The 17,375-nt window shown below is 39.8% G+C and overlaps 1 protein-coding gene across 1 annotated transcript in view; it reads right to left on the bottom strand.

Annotated features, from left to right (window-relative positions):
• SCUBE1 (signal peptide, CUB domain and EGF like domain containing 1) overlaps positions 1-17,375 on the bottom strand; it is a 190,510-nt gene that overhangs the window by 141,537 nt on the left and 31,598 nt on the right. The window lies entirely within an intron of this gene.

Raw genomic sequence — 17,375 nt, 5'->3', positions numbered from 1 at the left:
AAGCTTTGGCAGGTCTGGAAGAGTAATTTCTTAATGTTTCAGAATTTTTTCAAAGCTCACAAATTAAATATATGTCCAAGAGCCTGTGTCTTTTTTTCATTGTGCAATTCTCATCCAGTGCAGCTCAAGTTATTCACTTGAATGTGGAAACTTCAGTAGTGCAGCATGAATTTTGGACCAGATTTTCTAGAGATTAAGTTCCACATAAACACCAAAAGGAGACAGGTTTTCAATAAAGCTTTTCAGCTCCACTTTTGCTGGCTCTCTACATGTCAAACATAGCTGTTGACTGTTTTGTAAAAACTGAGGGTAGATCCTCAGGAGCTTTAATTGGTGCCAACTCTGTGACAGTTTACACCTGCACAGCAGGGCCTAACTCTAGAGATCTGAAAAAGTCACTCATGGCATAAATCCTCTTCCCTCAAACACCTATTCTAAGCCTCAACTAAACCCATATTAAAAACTTTTAAACTGACTGAGCACAATCACAAAGCTTACTTGGTTTATTACTCTATTCTTAATAAAACATTTTTTCTTCTTCTTTTAGAACAAATAGACAAGTCTTCTTTCATAAACATTTACACAAAATCAGGGACCACTGGTCATTCAGGACTAGATTATTTCTCTGAGGATGGCAGCCTCTAGGTAGCAGGGTCAAGACTCCATTCCTTTAAACTGTATGGAAACATTCAGTTTCGACTGTATGGAAAGTCGAATCCATTTCCCAGCCTCCTTATACGACAAAAGTTTCAGCTTGGCCTCCCCACCCAACAGCGTGCTGATTCCTAAAGTACATTATCCACTGCTTACAGGAAAGCTCAGTCTGATGCAGAAAGATTTCAGCAAGTCTTTATAATCCAAACCCACAAAAGAATGTTAAAAGATTCTCACCTGAGCTGAGCTCAGATGGGTATTCCACATGGCTGCTCCAACCTTCATCCTCAGAAAGAGGATGAAGAACTAGTAGAGGGTGAATACATGTCCTTAAGCCATTCTCTGTAATGCTCATCACAAAGAACTGCCCTGTGATTCTGTTTGCCAAAGAAAACTGCTGCTGGAAGCACCCAGAAACAGCTGTTTCCACAGCACTTAGCTGCTCCTTACCAGCACCAATGAACAGCTCAGATGACAATCAGCACAAAAGCAAGAATTGCTGCTACAGAATTTAGACCAGTGACAAACCCACGTTTGCAGGGAGAGGAGCCCCTGGACTTTGGAGTGGCCAGTCCTCACCAAGGACAACCACGACCAAGGCAAGAGCCAGTTCAGGGAAAGGCTGGGAAAGGAGAAGGATATTTCAATAGAGACAGAGAGATAATGGTTGCATAAATGCATACATATATAGCTATATCTATATATCAGAAGCATTTTGCAAATGAATGTAGATTTCAATTTGCATAAGACCTCTAGCTTTTTGGCCCACTGCCTTCGTATAATCAAACTCGTGTTCTGTACCTTAGTAAGATGAGATCCTCTGGAGAGTGGTAGTGTGGAACAGTATCAAAGGGTAGGAAATATTACAGTTGATAAAGATGAATGTTTTAGTTATTAAATAAACAAATGTTTTCAGTTACTCATTTAATTTATCTGATGAATTTTTCAAATTAACTTCACTGGTGTTTCACCCTGATCAGGCAGAGAGCTTCTTGAAGTGTTTGGCCTGAAGAAGCTCTTCCAGCAGTGTCCTGGTTGGGTACTGTGGAGGGAGAAAGGTCTGCTAAGGGTACCTGAAACCAAAACCCATGAGCAGGAAGACACAGAAGTGGAAACACTACGCAGAGTCGATGCCAGGAACAGTATGTCCACTGTTTTCTTCCTCTCCTGATCTTCTCTTCCTTCCTTCTAACATTTCTCTCTCATGTCAGCATTTTCATAAACACTTACACCCCTCAGAAATATGAGTCTTCAAAATCTCCAAAGCATTTGGGAACCATAGTAAAATGTACATACTGTAGCAACGAGACTTCTAAAAACAGGTTTTTGACTCATGATCCAGGGACCTGATCCTGCTATTTTTTTACCTCTAAGCTACTCTTGGAAACCTTTGGAAGATATCTCTAAGATGCCTATTTTACCAGTGCACAACGTTGTGACAGAGAGATGAAACACTGATAGCAATACCGCAGACTTTTCTCAAACGTTAGCAACAAAATACCACTTAGGATATTTCACATTTGTAAGAGAGAAGATTAGCAACCACAGGCTTGGAAAATGTAAATGCCTGATTCTGGAATTTTAAAATCATTATATTCTGAATATTTCTAGTTAGAAAGCTGGTTGAAAGTCTAATTAAATTTTTAAAAAAATCACATTCCTGGATTTACTACAGTTATATTAATATTAAAATCACATCTAGCCCAGGATCTCTGACACTGTCCTTATAGCTGAAGGAGAAGACTGTAAAGATGGGACAGAACCACTGCAGACATGTTCTCCCTGGTTTCAGCCCTCACACACCTATCTTAAATCCCCTCCTAGACAGCTGTGGATTTCTTTAATCTCCAGTGAGCCAAACATGATGGGACAATTACTTCTGCAATTCAGTTATGAGATTTATCATAAATTTTATAAAAACGACATATTCTTGTTTATTTCAAAAATGCTGCTTCATAGTCTGGATGAATGCCTCCAGATTCCATTACTGTGACAAAGAGTAAATATTCATTCACTACTTGCCTCTTCTGCATTTTTCTTGATTTTAGAAATCCCTCTTAGTCTTGTACTGTCTCTCTCATCTATTCTGAACCCTGAAGCACAGCAATATACAAATAAGATAATCACTGAAACAATTCAAATTACTTCAGTATATCATGTTTAAAACAAAATGTGCTCATTTCTAGGAGTTAACCTTTAATGACAGCAGCATTTGGAACACACTCTTCTCACTTCTCTAATCCTCCAAGTACCGTGATGCTCTGTTGGAGTGGGTGTCTTGGAGATGGGATCTCAAGATACCCATGTAAGCCCAAAGAGCAAATCTGGCATGTAGGAGTGGTATCAGATCAGAGGCTACAGGCAGGTGATCCTGCTGGAATGCTCCTACAAGCAGTGACATGCTGTGAAGGTAGGGAGGGTGATCCCTTGCAGCAGCTGAGGGGGCCATGGAAACAAGAATCACTGCTAACTAACAGATCTGCCAAACCATCTTCCTTAGACTGACTTTATATGAGCATGCAGAGAGAAATATTAGAGGTAAGAGAGACATTGCTACCTATGTACACAGCATTTGTATCTTCAGCAGATCTGAAATCAAACTTCACAAAAAATTTAAAAGCTGAGCCTAAATTTTCTGTTATATGCACGAGGCTATATTCTACTTTGTGTCCCCTCCTTTCAGAAACTAGAAAATCTGGTGAAGAAATGGAGAAAGAGCACCACAGCCTTGAATTTAATGCTTCATTCACTCCCAGTTGCAAAAATATTCACTAGAGCCCTTGGTGAGAAAAAAAATGCACTTGCAGAAGACAGATACTACAGCAGTCAATGTTTACTGAACTAGACATAAAAAACACCCCCCAAACCAAAATAAAGCGTGAAAAACTACCTTTCCCCGAGAAACAAAGCACATTTTACAGGTGGGAAATGTAAAGAAACAATCACAAGAATGCTCCTGGTTGATGAATACCACAATCCTTCTAAAATAATTCATTAATTAATTGATCCCTAGAACCACTTGTCTTATGTACAAGGATAGAACAATTAAAATTATGGCTGTCATCTGTCCTGGAGAATTCAGTCTTTTAATGGGCTACAGTCACCTACCCACTCAGCACCCACTGACTGGGTTTCTTGTTTGCCTGCACAACTTGAAAAGGATGCTTCAAATCTTTTTTGTAGCTATTTTGTGACACACAGTGGAATGTCTTAAATTTCACAGTATGAAAACATGGCATAAATGCAAGTGGCAAGAGACTTCCTTGCTCTGTACAGCCTAGGAAACATGCATGTAACTCACAGTTTAAGTCTGCTGCATGTGATTGCTGCCCATTTGCTGAGCTGAAGGTAACAGCCCCATAGATATTGCATGGATGTTGCATCAAGGTCAACTCTTTTGGTGTCACTAATTTATTCCTTTCTTAAACAACTGGGCACCGTTCTCTGTCCTCTTAAGACACCAAAACCCTTTTCACAGCTTTTAGCATTTCCAAAATAAACATCCAAGTCCCTGAATGTGACTTCATAGTTACAATTTCTATCCTTTCACAGGTGGCCTACTGACAACAGTGCCTAAACACAACTATGTTCCTGCTCAATTATTTGTTCATGTTATACACTCTTTTGATTCAGGTTTTAAGACAATTTTGTGTGGATTTGATCACACTTTTTTTCCTCTGTGTGACTGTCTAGGGAATGCCAGCAGCCTCCAGCCTGGCATGAAGCTCCTTCTATGAGGCACAGACATCCACAGCTCTATTAGTATAAGTCTGCAGTTCCCATTGGCATCCAGTTATATGCAGGCACACCAAGCGGCAAACGCTGGATTAACATTACTCCATAAACTACTGGAGGGAAGCTAATTACAGATACAAACAAGCAGCAGTCCAATCAACTGAAGGAAAAATTTCAGATGGATTAAGTAAATTATTTAGTCTATTATCATAATGCCCCTTTGTCCTTTTACTCAGCATCTTTAACTGCTGCAGGCTGAACTCAACTATCCTTCCAGGATAATTACTTATACCTGCTTCCTTTTGCATTTACTTATAGACCCTGCCAAGATAAGAAAAAATCTGGTTTGGGTTAGCTTAAATATGCTTGTTGTTGTTCTTGCGTTGTTATTATTGTTGCAATAATGAAAAAAGATTTTGCTGTGGGTTAAACAAACCATGAAACTTGACATGAAAAAAGAGACAGTATCTCTGTCCCAAGGTGGTAACATTTTCCAGGTCCATACCACATGAGGTACTTCCCTCCTGAGCTCTGGTAATAAAAGCCTAGAAAATGGCTAGATTAAAGATTTTCATTGCAATTTATCACTAACACAGTTAGGAGCCTCTCTAGATTCAGATGAGTGATTTTAACCTAAGCACTGCAGCATCCATTAGGCTATGAAGTCATTCTCATGCTCTATATGGATAATACTTGAGGTCCATGAAAAGTGGAAGAAATGGGAGAGTCTTGAGCACAACTTTCAATACAATGAAATTAGAACTATAGCAGGAGTAGAAAAATATTGACTTATTCAGGTAAATTGGCTTAGTCAGACACATATCTACTCATTAAAATTTTGGGAAAAGTGCTGAAAATGTTTTGTAAGTGCTGAAATCCTTCCTGTAGGTCAAATCAAAACAATGATACTTTCCTGAAAGTATCTCCATTGGAGAAAAGTGTTTTATAAACACAGTTTCTGAATAGTTTCAGAGAATGAATGCTTCCTTTGGCACAAAATGTTTGGGCAAATGGGCACTTTTGCCGCCTGGGAAATGAGTTCAGCATTTCCATTCTCCTAAACATGAGTAACACAAAACTCACTATTTAGAAAAAATATTTTCTCTGATTTCTCTAGAAAGAAATACCTGAAACATATTTAAGATCTTATAGCAAATAGTAATTTTTTTAATATAGAACAGAAACATTAGCTTACCACTCAACCCAGTTGTGCTGTATCACACAGTACAAAGCTGGACTGATTGGTTGGGGTTTTTTTGACTACCCAGATTTAAGAAAACAGTTGGACACCTGTGCACCAGCTAAGCATCAGCCACCCATTAGAACATGTAAGCTGCAGTAACTTGTGTTAGTGCTAAGCAACTCAACAGAAGGACACATCAGTCACATTCACTCTTATAAAGAGAGATTAGCATTGCCCTGAGGTGGGAATCACCAGTGAAAAGCAACAGCAGTCAAAAACTTGACTTCAGGAACATCGTCTTTATGTAGAGAAGTCATGAATTGAATTTAGTAAGTTTGGAGCTTGTTAGTGTAAAGCCAACACAAACAAAGAACCCAAAATAAATCAAAACAAACAACCACCTTAACTCCTCCTTCCCTGTAAAATTCACCAGACCTGTATATTCATTTTGCCAGTGCTTGAGAACACATAAATGGATTTCTCTAATAGCTATATAACAGTGTGCAATTAAAAAAAACAAAACAAAACAAAACCCCAAAGAATTCTTACTTAAGAGTACACTGGAGATCATCCAACCTCTCTGCTCAGGCAGGGTCATCCTAGAGTACATTACTCAGGATTGTATCAATATGGCTTTTGAGGGTCTTCCACAGAAGGAAACTCCAAACCCTCTCTGGGCTTCCAGCACTCAGTTGCCTCCACAGTAAAGAACCTTCTCCTCATGTTCCTCATGAACACTTTCTGTGTTCCAGTTTCTGCCTGTTGCCTCTCATCCTGCTATTTGGCACACTGAGAAGAACCTGGCTCCCATCTCTTGTCAGAAGACCCTCTATGCAGATATTGACAGACATTGGTAAGAATCTCTCTTGGTCTCTTCTCCAGGCTAAATAGGTCCCTATCACTCAGCCTGTCCTCCTAGGAGAGATGTTCTAGTCTCTTGATCATCTCCACAGCCCTCTGCTGCACCCAATCCAACATATTCTTGCATGTAAATTAATCTGTAAATTATAGGAATGACACAGAGCTTTCTATGGGCAAATTATTCCACTGAAAGCTTTCTTACCTTTTACTCTGAGATATCTAGTATTGGTTGTACACAACCTTAAATCAGAGGGAAACTATTTACGTATTAAGGCAAATGGACTGACCATCTACTGACAAATTCTGTGACTTAAAAGCCCTGAGGTCCCACTCAGACATGTATCCTGTGTGAAATGATGAAATGGACACTTGCTGGAATCTACTCAAAGCAAAATTCAGTCCTTGCCTGGGGTATTTATGTCATTCCAGAACACAAGAAGGAGTACTCACATTCTTTCAATGTGCAGTCATTAACAGCCTGAGCCTGTGGTCCACTCAGGTTTTATAGTTTGGAGGAGTTCTTCAAGTTATTTTTAAAGTGACTAAAACCAAGTGTCTGAGACTTCCCTAACATATTCATACAGGGAGTTTCAGAGTTTTTAGTAAGTACTGAATAGCACTTGGTGGCATATAGCCACTCTCAAGCCTATTTAAGAAAGCACTGCAGTGGTACAGGCAGCAAGATACCATGAATTATACCTGTTGTGCACACAGAAATTTTGATGCACTGGGACCAGAGTGCTTAACATCTTATCTAACAAGTACTACATGATTGGTCACATGCTACAAATCTAGTCTCCCTAAATTCTTAGTTGGGTCCAGAACCCTTTAATTGCTGTCATACTTGTAATTTTTATGGAGTTTCTGATTAATTTCAGAAGCAGTTTCTTAATTATGCCTTCAAAATAAAAAACATAATTAAATAGTTTCTCAACTTTTGCAAACATTTTTGCTCCATCCTACGGCACAATATGGACTCTTATTTATTTAACAAAATACATTTTCATTACAGAAACACAGGACAGATAGTGTTGACAGGAACCCGTGGAGAACATCTAGCCCAATACCCTGCTGAAGCAGGGGCACCTGGAGTAGGTTGCACAGGATTTTGTCAGGTAGGTTTTGAATCTCTCCCTAAAGGCGACTCCACAGCTTCTCTGGGAAGCCAGTTCCAGTGCTTTGTCACTCTCAGTAAAGAACAAACAGCAAAGAAGTTTTTCCTTATATTTAGAAGGAGACTTCCTGCATTTCAGTTTTTCAGTGTCCTTTGTCCCTGAAGATATTTGTATGCATTTAAAAGATCCCCTCTCAGTCATGTCTTCCTGAGGCTGACCAAACCTTGCTCCCTCAGACTTTCACAGAATCACAGATTCCATTTGGTTTCTCACTGGACAGATGCTCCAGTCGCCTCATCAACTATACAGCCCTTTTCTGGCCCCACTCCAGGAGGTCACTGTCTCTCTTGTCCTGAGGAGCCCAGAGCTGGACACAGCTCTCCAGATGTGCCTCCCAGGGCTGAGCAGAAGGACAGGATCATTGCCCTGACCTGTTGGCAATGCTGTTCCTGACGCTCCCCAGATTCTGTTGGACTCGTGGCCCTCAGGGCACAGCTGGCTTGGGGACAACCTTCTGTCCACCAGGACTCCCAGGTCCTCTCAGAGCCGCTCTCCAGCAGGTGACCCCAGCCTGTCCTGGTGCCTGGGGTTGTTCCTGCCTAGGCGCAGGACCCAGTCCTTGCCTTTGTTGAGTTCCCCTCTGCCCAGCTCCCCAGCCTGTCTGGGTCTCACAGAATGGCAGCACCTTCTGGTATGCCAGGACACCCATCACTGTTTTGGATCACCAGCAAATGTGCTCTCTCCTTCACCTAGGGCCTGATGAGTAAAAGGAGCAAAACTGGGGCCAAGTACTGACCCCTGGGCACACCACTGCCTACAGGCCTCCAGCCAGACCCTGCACTGCTGTTCTGCTATTCAGCCAGTTCTCAATGCACCTCAATGCCCACTCAGCCAACTTTCCCTCCCCGAGCTCACCCACAAGGATCCTGTGGGGGACAGTGTCAAAATAGTGTCAAAAAGCCCTTGTGAAGTCAAGGCAGAGAACATCCATGCTCTCCCTCGTTCCCAGCCCATCATTCCATCACAAAAGGCTATCCAACTGGTCAAGTGTGACTTCCCCTTGGTGAATCCATGACACAAACAAATGGATCAAGGGCACCCTCAGCTTTGCAGAAGACACCAAGCTGAAAGTGCAGTGACAATCCAGAAGGACCTGGACAAGCTCAAGAAGTGGCCCAAGGGAATCTCACAGGGTTCAATGGGACCAAGTGCTGATGGTACACTTGCGTCAGAACAGCCCCTGGGATCAATCCAGGTGGGGATGGGCAGAGGGAGCAGCCCTGGCAGAAGGCCTTGGGGGTGCTGTGGGTGAGAGCCGGCCCTGCCCAGCCGTGTGTGCTGGGACCCAGAGCCCCAGGGCAGCAGGGGAGAGGGGATTCTGCCCTCTGCCCCACTCTGCTGAGACCCCCCTGCAGGGCTGCATCCAGCCCTGGGCCAGCACAGGAAGGACAGGGAGCTGCTGGAGCCAGCCCAGAGCAGGGACACCAAGGGCATCACAGGGATGGAGCAGCTCTGCTGGGAGGAAAGGCTGAGGGAATTGGGATTGCTCAGCCTGGAGAGGAGAAGGGTCCAAGAGGACCTCATTGTGGCCTTGCAGTAGCTGAAGTGAGCCTACAAGAAAGCCAGAGAGGGTTTTTTACAAGTACATGCAGTGACAGAAGAAAGGAAAATGGCTTTAAAATAAAGGAGCATAGATATATATTGGAAATTAGGAAGGATCTCTTCCCTGTGAGGGTGGTGAGGCCCTGGCACAGGCTGCCCAGAGAAGCTGTGGCTGCCCAATCCCTAGAACTGTCCAAGGTCAGGTTGGATGGGGCTTGGAGCAACCTGGGATAGTAGAAGGTGTCTCTGCCCATGGCAGGGGGTAGAACAAGATGATCTTTAAGGTCCCTCCCAACCCAAACCAGTCTGTGATTTTATGATTCTTTTCTTCCACATGCTCAGAGATAACATCCAGGACGACATGCTCCATCATCTTTCCAGGGATGGTGAGACTGACTGTAGTTTCCTGACTCTGACCCTGTAGTTTTCTGGGTCTACCTTCCTGCCCTTTTTGAAGACTTGAGTTAATTGTTTCTAATAATTTATTTCCATATCTCATAAGGCCTCTAATCATAAACTTTGCTTCAACCCCAAACATTGCAAATTGTTTAAACAGTCATTCTTTTAAAAGTATGTGACTTTTTAATGAGTAATAATTATGGCTACTATGATGTTAGCTACACTCATCAAAAAAGTCATATTAAAACATGCTGCCATCAGCTACTCCATGTTCCTTCCTGTTCCTCTTTTATGCAAAACTACATCTTATGATCCAACTCCAATAAGGAACTGGGAATGTTTTGAGATGCTTGAAAAGGAACTGGATTGAAGTCTGCAGAAAGTAATGAAAGCAGTAAAAACAAGCCTCTTCCTTTGTCTTGTGGTTTGATCCATACTTTCAACTTTGCACACTGCACATTGAAGTCAAAAGAATAATGTAAAGATGCAGAAATTCATGGAGAGTATTAGACAGTAAAGGCAGGGCCCTATGGAAATCTGAGACCCTAAAAGCTACTTAACAAGAAATTCACTACCAACCTGTCATCTAGAACTCATTCCTACTGGAAAAAAGTTAGGTCTCATTTTCTAATACAGTCAGCAACTATGCAGCAGATATTCCTCATGATGGCTGTTTCTTGACTGTATAAATCATATTGTTTATCATAAATCAACACTGCCAAGAACTGACTGCATTCTAAGCATAGCTCGACAGTGACTCTCTTTGAAATCACGGATCAGATGACTTCTTTGTCTGATATCTTTTTGTAATCCATCTGAATTCAGTATTTCATGGATCTATGTAATTTCTAGGACTGAAAAAGGCACTATTCCATTAAGGAAGGCTTGAATGCCATACACACGTGACACACGCATTATAGGATGGAATCCCGCACCCTCAGTTAAACACACATTCTGCCTTGGTTTAAGTAAGAGCTAAACATGATGCAGCTCCCAAAGCTTTGATAAATTCAATGTATTTTATAGTTTTTCCCGTAAAGCAGTAAGGTAAAGCAGTAAGGATGCATCATCTCTGAGCTTGTTGAACCAAGACACTATCTATGGCCATATCAGACTAACTAAGGGCATCCATATGGGATTTAACTTAAAAGTATTAGCTTCACACTCCAAGCTGCTTACTCTTTACTTTCCTGAGTGTTCCATGTAGAGAAATCTTTGCTGTGATTGATTATCTCCTCCAGGGAGTAAGTACTTGAAAAAAAAAAAAAAAAAAAAGGCTCAGACAACAAGAAGACTTGCAGAAACAAGAGACTGAGATTGATGCTGCTGTCACACAGCTCCCTGTTTCCTAATTTATTATGACAGTCTGAGAATCTAACTTCATACCTGACAGCCACTAAGATTTATTCTACCCTTTTGATTATTTCCCCATACCTAGAAAAAAACTTTGGTCTATGCTGATTTATACTCGTACTTGTTTTGGTAGTTCCCAGATCACACTGGCTTAAGAAAGTGAACATATGGCAAATTAACATGTAAAGAAAGTTCTATCCCATTAGAACTCCAAAGATTAATGTGGGGTGACCAAACATTAGAGTACTTTTAAAGAGGGGAAACTTTATACAGAAATAGAAAAAGCAAGATAAGGAAAGCAGAGTGTCGAGATCCCAGCTTCAGAGAGGGCTGGATACCAAAGACCTTTCCATTAATCACAAGGAGAATTCCAGATTTTTATTGGATGTTGGAAGATCATCAGAGCTAAGATATTATAATCCCATCTTGAAAGAGAGATTTAATTTCGTTTTCTGACAACCTGCTACCACTTGGCACCATGGAGATTTTCACAAGATGCAGGCAGCCAACTAACAGAAGTAAACACATGTATACAGAAGTTGCATGTAAACATCTAATAGAGAATTGTCTCTAGAACATTTACATGCTACCTATCCATATTTTTCTCAGCACCCAGTCATCAGTCAGCACAAACTGCAGAATAGCAATATATGTTCTAAAATCTGATTCATGCTACTGTACTGTGAAGACTGGATACTCTAAATTGCTATGATGAATCACAGCTGTTCTTATTAATCTGATGTACAGACCAAACAAGACTGGTAGAATACCCGAATCCAGGAATACAGTAAAAATCAGTTAGCTGAAGAAATATATCAGAAAACAAATGTCTTTGTCACTTAGGCTTGCTTCTGAAAACCAAAGAACTTCAAAAAATGCTTTCAAGTTTTCCATTCTGCAAGAACACATTTTTCACTACCAGGCAGTCTGCTGTGCAATTTGTAGCATGGATTTGTGTGAATGTGCTCACTGCAGCTTTTCTTGGGAAGGTTCAGTAGCTAAATACCAGAAGCTCCCTTCATCTCCAGGCTCTTACTACACCCCCAGGACCTGAGCACTGCCTGTCATCTTTTGCAGAAAGGCAAAGCTCACAAGGGTTTAAAATATGCAGATAAATGTGTTGTTAAACCTTGCATTTCAACAGTTCACATCTTGTCTATAAATATATATTTTATACATTCCCATTCCCATTTCATGGCCTGGACTCCTCCCAGTTAGAACAGCTCCTTGCTACTCAACTACTGAGACTTGATTTGGGGTCTGACCGACTTCTCTTAAGGCCTGCCAAGTACCCAAATCCTGTTCAAGTAGAAGTCTGGAAAAAAGTAAGAACTTCAAGATTTAGATTATTAACCTTCTCAAGAAAAATACCATAATTTTACATTTGTTTTAATAAAAAATTAAAGAAGAGCTATAAAAAGAAGGCTATCGAGTGTATTCAACCTTCCTCCATCTGCCAAGAAGCTTGGAATTACTAACCAGGAAAATCTGGAAGAGAGTTTATGACTGATAATATTATTAGAGGCCCTGCTAATGTGCTAGAGAAGGACAGCACTTAACTGTCAGCTCACCTGACAGTTTCCTAGTCTTCTGAAACTAGGAAAGAAAGGCAAGGAAAACTGGAAGATGGCCAAGGAAATGAACCACTTTTCAGCTTCTCTTTAAAATAGGTTTTTCTATGAAACTATAACCAACTTTACAAAAGCTGTTCAGTTTTATATTAAAAACGTTCACATTAAAAAAAATCTATTTGAACTGTTGGGAAATACAAAGAAAAATAAACATCAGGAATACAAGAATTTGCTTGGAGTTTAAGCAAGCAACAATTGTGCACAGCTGTCAGGAAAAGAAGAAAAATATAGCAAAATTAAAAGCAAGACATTGGTCTCTCTAATCATACCAGTGATTATGCAATCCTGGGTTATGTGACACTTCTAGACAAGATACATCTGGCAGCTTTAGGAATGATTTTTCACACATTTGCAACTCTCCTCCTACTTCATGTTGATAGTTAGATGAGGCCACAATCCCAAGTCCCAGTGTGTACGTTTGAACAGGTAGGAACAGGTAGATCTTAATTTCTGATGGATTTGGGTTTATTTTGGAAAAAACCCCAAACAACAAAAACATAGAAAACTGGAGCATTTACTGATAGATGTCTGAATGGTATGTGTGATATATATATACATTCAAAATGACTCAATGATCTAAAACTCATTGATCTTGGAAGGCTTTTCTAACCTAAATGATTCTGTGAGTCTGTGTATACACTAATGTTAGTTTTTTCATCTGAGTCAGATTGCAGATTATTACCACCCAGCCAGAAATTAAGCCTGCATGCCAGGGTTAAACCTCTTCTCTCCTAAAATAAGCCAAGAAATTTTAAAGGAGTACTTCAAGACAGACACTTGGGTTTAGATCTAAACCTCAGACTTCAGAAGAAATGAAATTTTTTTGTGACTTCAAACATGAACTTTTATACTGATTTGAGAATCCAAGGTCTATTTTATAACAGGCATCTCAAGGCCTGTGCCTCATCAGCTCCTGGTCTGTCTCAGAAGTTTCTCCTTCAGCTGCAGGATCCCAAATGCCTGGCTGGAATTGCTGCTTTGCTCCACCTACCAGAGCTGGCAACCAACACCACTCCTGGAGCAAGTTCGGATGCTCCAGGGCAAGTGCCACCTCTCCTTTCCTACAAGGGTTTCCATGTAAGTCAGTCAAGAGATGGGAAGTACCACCTGAGAACAGACAAATCAAAAGCTAATTTCCATTATTCAGGCTGGAAAATCAGGCTTTCTGCCCCAAGCACACCTTCAAGGTTGTGGACACAGCCAGGACTTTGCCATTCAGTTTTCACAGCTGACACTGTGCTTGTGTCTGCCACACTTGTATCTGCTCAGCTCCTGCAGAGAGCTCCATGGAACCTATCATGCACACCAGGAATTGCATTTCTGTCCTGATTTCTGACCAGAATCTCCCTCTGCTTCCCAAGACTCTTCTCAATCAGACAAAGAATGAACTGCTGAAGAACCATAAACTATATTGAATCATCAAAACCCACTTTTACAGTTACCTTCAGGATGTCTGACATACAGAAGAATCGATTGAGATATCATATTACAGATGTCTAAACTTAGCAATTGTTATTTTTCTGTTAGAGAAACCAAAACTGCACAGACTATTTGAAATAAAAGTAGGGATGCATAAGGGTAAGGATTCTATCCCTGCCTATCGTGTAAAAACATTCAGAAATCTTGTGTGAAGACTGAGAAGTAACAATCTGTTTGCCCTAGTTACTTATCTATAAAACAATTAAAATGTTTCCTTTCCTTACAGGACTTTTTGAGGAAAAATTTATTACTATTTACAAGGCATTCATGCATGTTCCTACAGCAATTAATACCACAGAAAAACTGATAAATAAAATATATATGTCTCTGAATATAATAAATTTTTTGCCTATGCTGCTTTGCATCTTTTTTGATACTTTCTAAGAAGAGTTTGCAACCAACTTTAGTATGCTTACTAAAAAGCAGAGGAGTTCATAGAACCTGTCATAATCTTTAGAAAAAGGAAGAGTTAGGATATGTGCAGTCTGGCAGAAAAATTCCTTATACAAAAAAGCAGTACTTATTCCCTATTTAAAAAGTAACAATCACAAATCAGACCTAAGGAGAAAGAAAATATGAAAAAAAAATCCCTCAACCAACACACAAAAAGGAGAGATGAAAGCAGGTCATAGCTATTTGTATTTATATCAGAAGAGATAAGCATTATAACCCCCCCAGATTCGTATTTTATGTACAAGAAGGAAAACAATATTTCAAACCTACTGTATGAGAACAAATACTAGTCTTGCATCCACTGAGCAGAATTTAGAGCAATTTTTGAGAAAAAAACCTACTGCTATTTCAGGGGAGTGCAAAAAAATTATTTTTTGCTAGACAAGGATGGGAAGGATGTGAAGGCAGGAAGGATGGACAGAAGGAAGGAAATGTCGAAGGAAGAACTCAGGAAAATGTAATTAACTTGTCCACAGCATCTGCTGTAATTGAATACTCCAAGTTTGCTATTTATAAAGAAGATTTTACTCATCTTGCTGCACTGATGTTACTAGAAAGACATTCAGAGAAGATTTATAAAGGAATGTAAACCCTGTCAAGAAGAGATGGCTTAAGATTTTGCAGAGACCTCAGGCAAGCAAGATACATAGAAATCCTGATGTCAAACAAGATATGCAGAAAATCTGATGCAATCTTTTTCATTACAAGAATTGAAAGGTGAAAAACATTGTTACTTATCTTGTGAAGCATTCTTTGTCTCCATAAAATCCATGAAAAATAAGCTGTTTGTCAAAAAGCAAGAACAGATAGAAACCAGTGGACTCACCAAGACTTTAATTCCTTTCAATACCTAATTTCATCATGATGAAAAAGAAAATCTTTGGAATAAGCAAAACGTTATAGAAATCTTAATTTAAATTAGTATGTGCAAACACAGTGTTTGTTTTTGATTTGAGATCTCACTGTAACCTCTTACTGCATTTAGATATTTCTGGTAGCATAAGAGAAGGGAAATGAAGCTGGTCAAGAAGGGAAGGGATTAGAATGTCCCTCTTTTCAAAAGCTGATACTCTACTAACAGGAATAACTAGGCTATCACAACAGTCAGTATAACTGATAATGCCAGCAACTAGGTGGGGTGCAAATAATGGCAGAAAAATGCCAACAAAAGGAAAAAGTTCTCTCTTTTCTAGTGATGGTGTCCCAAAGCTGAGTCAGCACACAACAAGCAGCCATTGAAAGACTGGTCACTGTCACAACTAAAATCTTCAGTCTAAAACCTTAAAACCAGACACACTGGCCCTCAGTAAACTCATTCACATTTCAAAGAAGGAAGGAGGGGAAGAGGGAATGTGCCTTGATTCTCTTTTCAGTGCACTTTCCAGTAAAAAATCAGATATTTTACTAAGACATGCTAAAGACCATTCGTTAGCACCTCCCCAGTCCATGGTTTCAAAATCAGAAAGACAATTGTGACCTCTTTTAGTGTCCTATGGTTGTACACTGGGAGAAAGGGAGCTCTTTGTTATTATTCCCACAGTACTCACCTGTTTGTATTGTTGCTGGCCTTCTTTTAATTTAAAAACCCCCAAAAACTATTAAAAAAAAAGGTCTAAATAGAAAATAATGAAAATATAATTAAAAATGTGACTATCTCTGTAGATTTAGCCTCCTCATTTCATGACCACAGAGCAGTAACACAGACAGCAGGTCCAAAAAGTCCCACAGCTCTCCTCAGTGGCTCATCCTTGATCAGGCCACTCCTTTTCATTGTTTAAAAGGGTTCTTTCTCTACTATAATGGAAGTTGTTTGGACAAAGTTGAAACTAGCAAGCTGTTTGAAACAACACATATGCACAGCTATTTGAATTCCAAATACTTGAACTATTTGATTATGTTTGTGTTCTGGTTTAGTAGGAATTTGTGAATATTAGAATAAATAGAGGGTTTTTTTTATTTTTTAAATTAATATCTGGCTGCTCTTTGTATAAGAAATACCTCTTGCACCATTAATCATTTGGCCACCTCAGGCTGAGGCAAATAAATCTATTTTAGTCTGTTCTATAACAAATGAAATTTGGAAGCTTGAGTCAAACTCCTGTCAATGGTCAGGACATATAATCCATCTAAACAAATATTACTCTGTTTGAAAATAAATGCAGTACAAAATACTTCTACTGAAAGGCTAATCAAATCCTTGCCCTGAAATCCTAGTTCTTTCATAGCTTTAGTTAGTGCAGACTGGTGATACTGGACTTCAATATTTCTGGTTCACTGCCTCATTTTTTGAATGTCATTGCAAATATCTCAGTTTTTACTAAAGTTGAGCTGCCGTTGACACAGAAAAAACACTCCTTTTACACACTGTTTTATAAACATCACCTTGAAATTAACTTAGGACTGTACCAAAACATGGTCATTGCATTTATATTGGCAATAGTGAGAAAGAGTCTCTAAGCATCGGAATTTAACAAAAAAATGACCAACAAGTAAGCAGCTATGGGAAACTGGACATAGCAACGTAGGTTTATCAGGTAACTGGTATGGAGGAAGTTCATAATAAAAACACATACTTATGTAGCTTCTAGAACAAACCCAACTTATGTAAACCAGAGCAATGGCCATGAATCAAAAATACAGATCCCCAAATCCTCAGACTGCTGAAGCAATGAAGATCCTGCACTGGGCTTTGCACTGTCAGTGGACAGTGTCCCTCCAGTAATTAGTGATTAGTGCTTCTTCTGCCCTGTGTCATTGTCCAAATATTCCTTCCTCACTTGTACTTTTAACATTCTGCAATTTATGTTCATACACCATATCCTAGAACTGAATTGCATGAAAAGGGGAAAAAGGTGAGGGCAAGCTCTAAAAATAGGACTAGTATTACAAAAGTTGGAAGAAACAGACAAA

This window comes from Sylvia atricapilla, chromosome 5 (genome assembly GCF_009819655.1).
Source record: "Sylvia atricapilla isolate bSylAtr1 chromosome 5, bSylAtr1.pri, whole genome shotgun sequence".
NCBI classification, from domain to species: domain Eukaryota; kingdom Metazoa; phylum Chordata; class Aves; order Passeriformes; family Sylviidae; genus Sylvia; species Sylvia atricapilla.
Note: the sequence above shows the minus strand (reverse complement) of the source record. Positions and strands in the feature narration are given on the sequence as shown.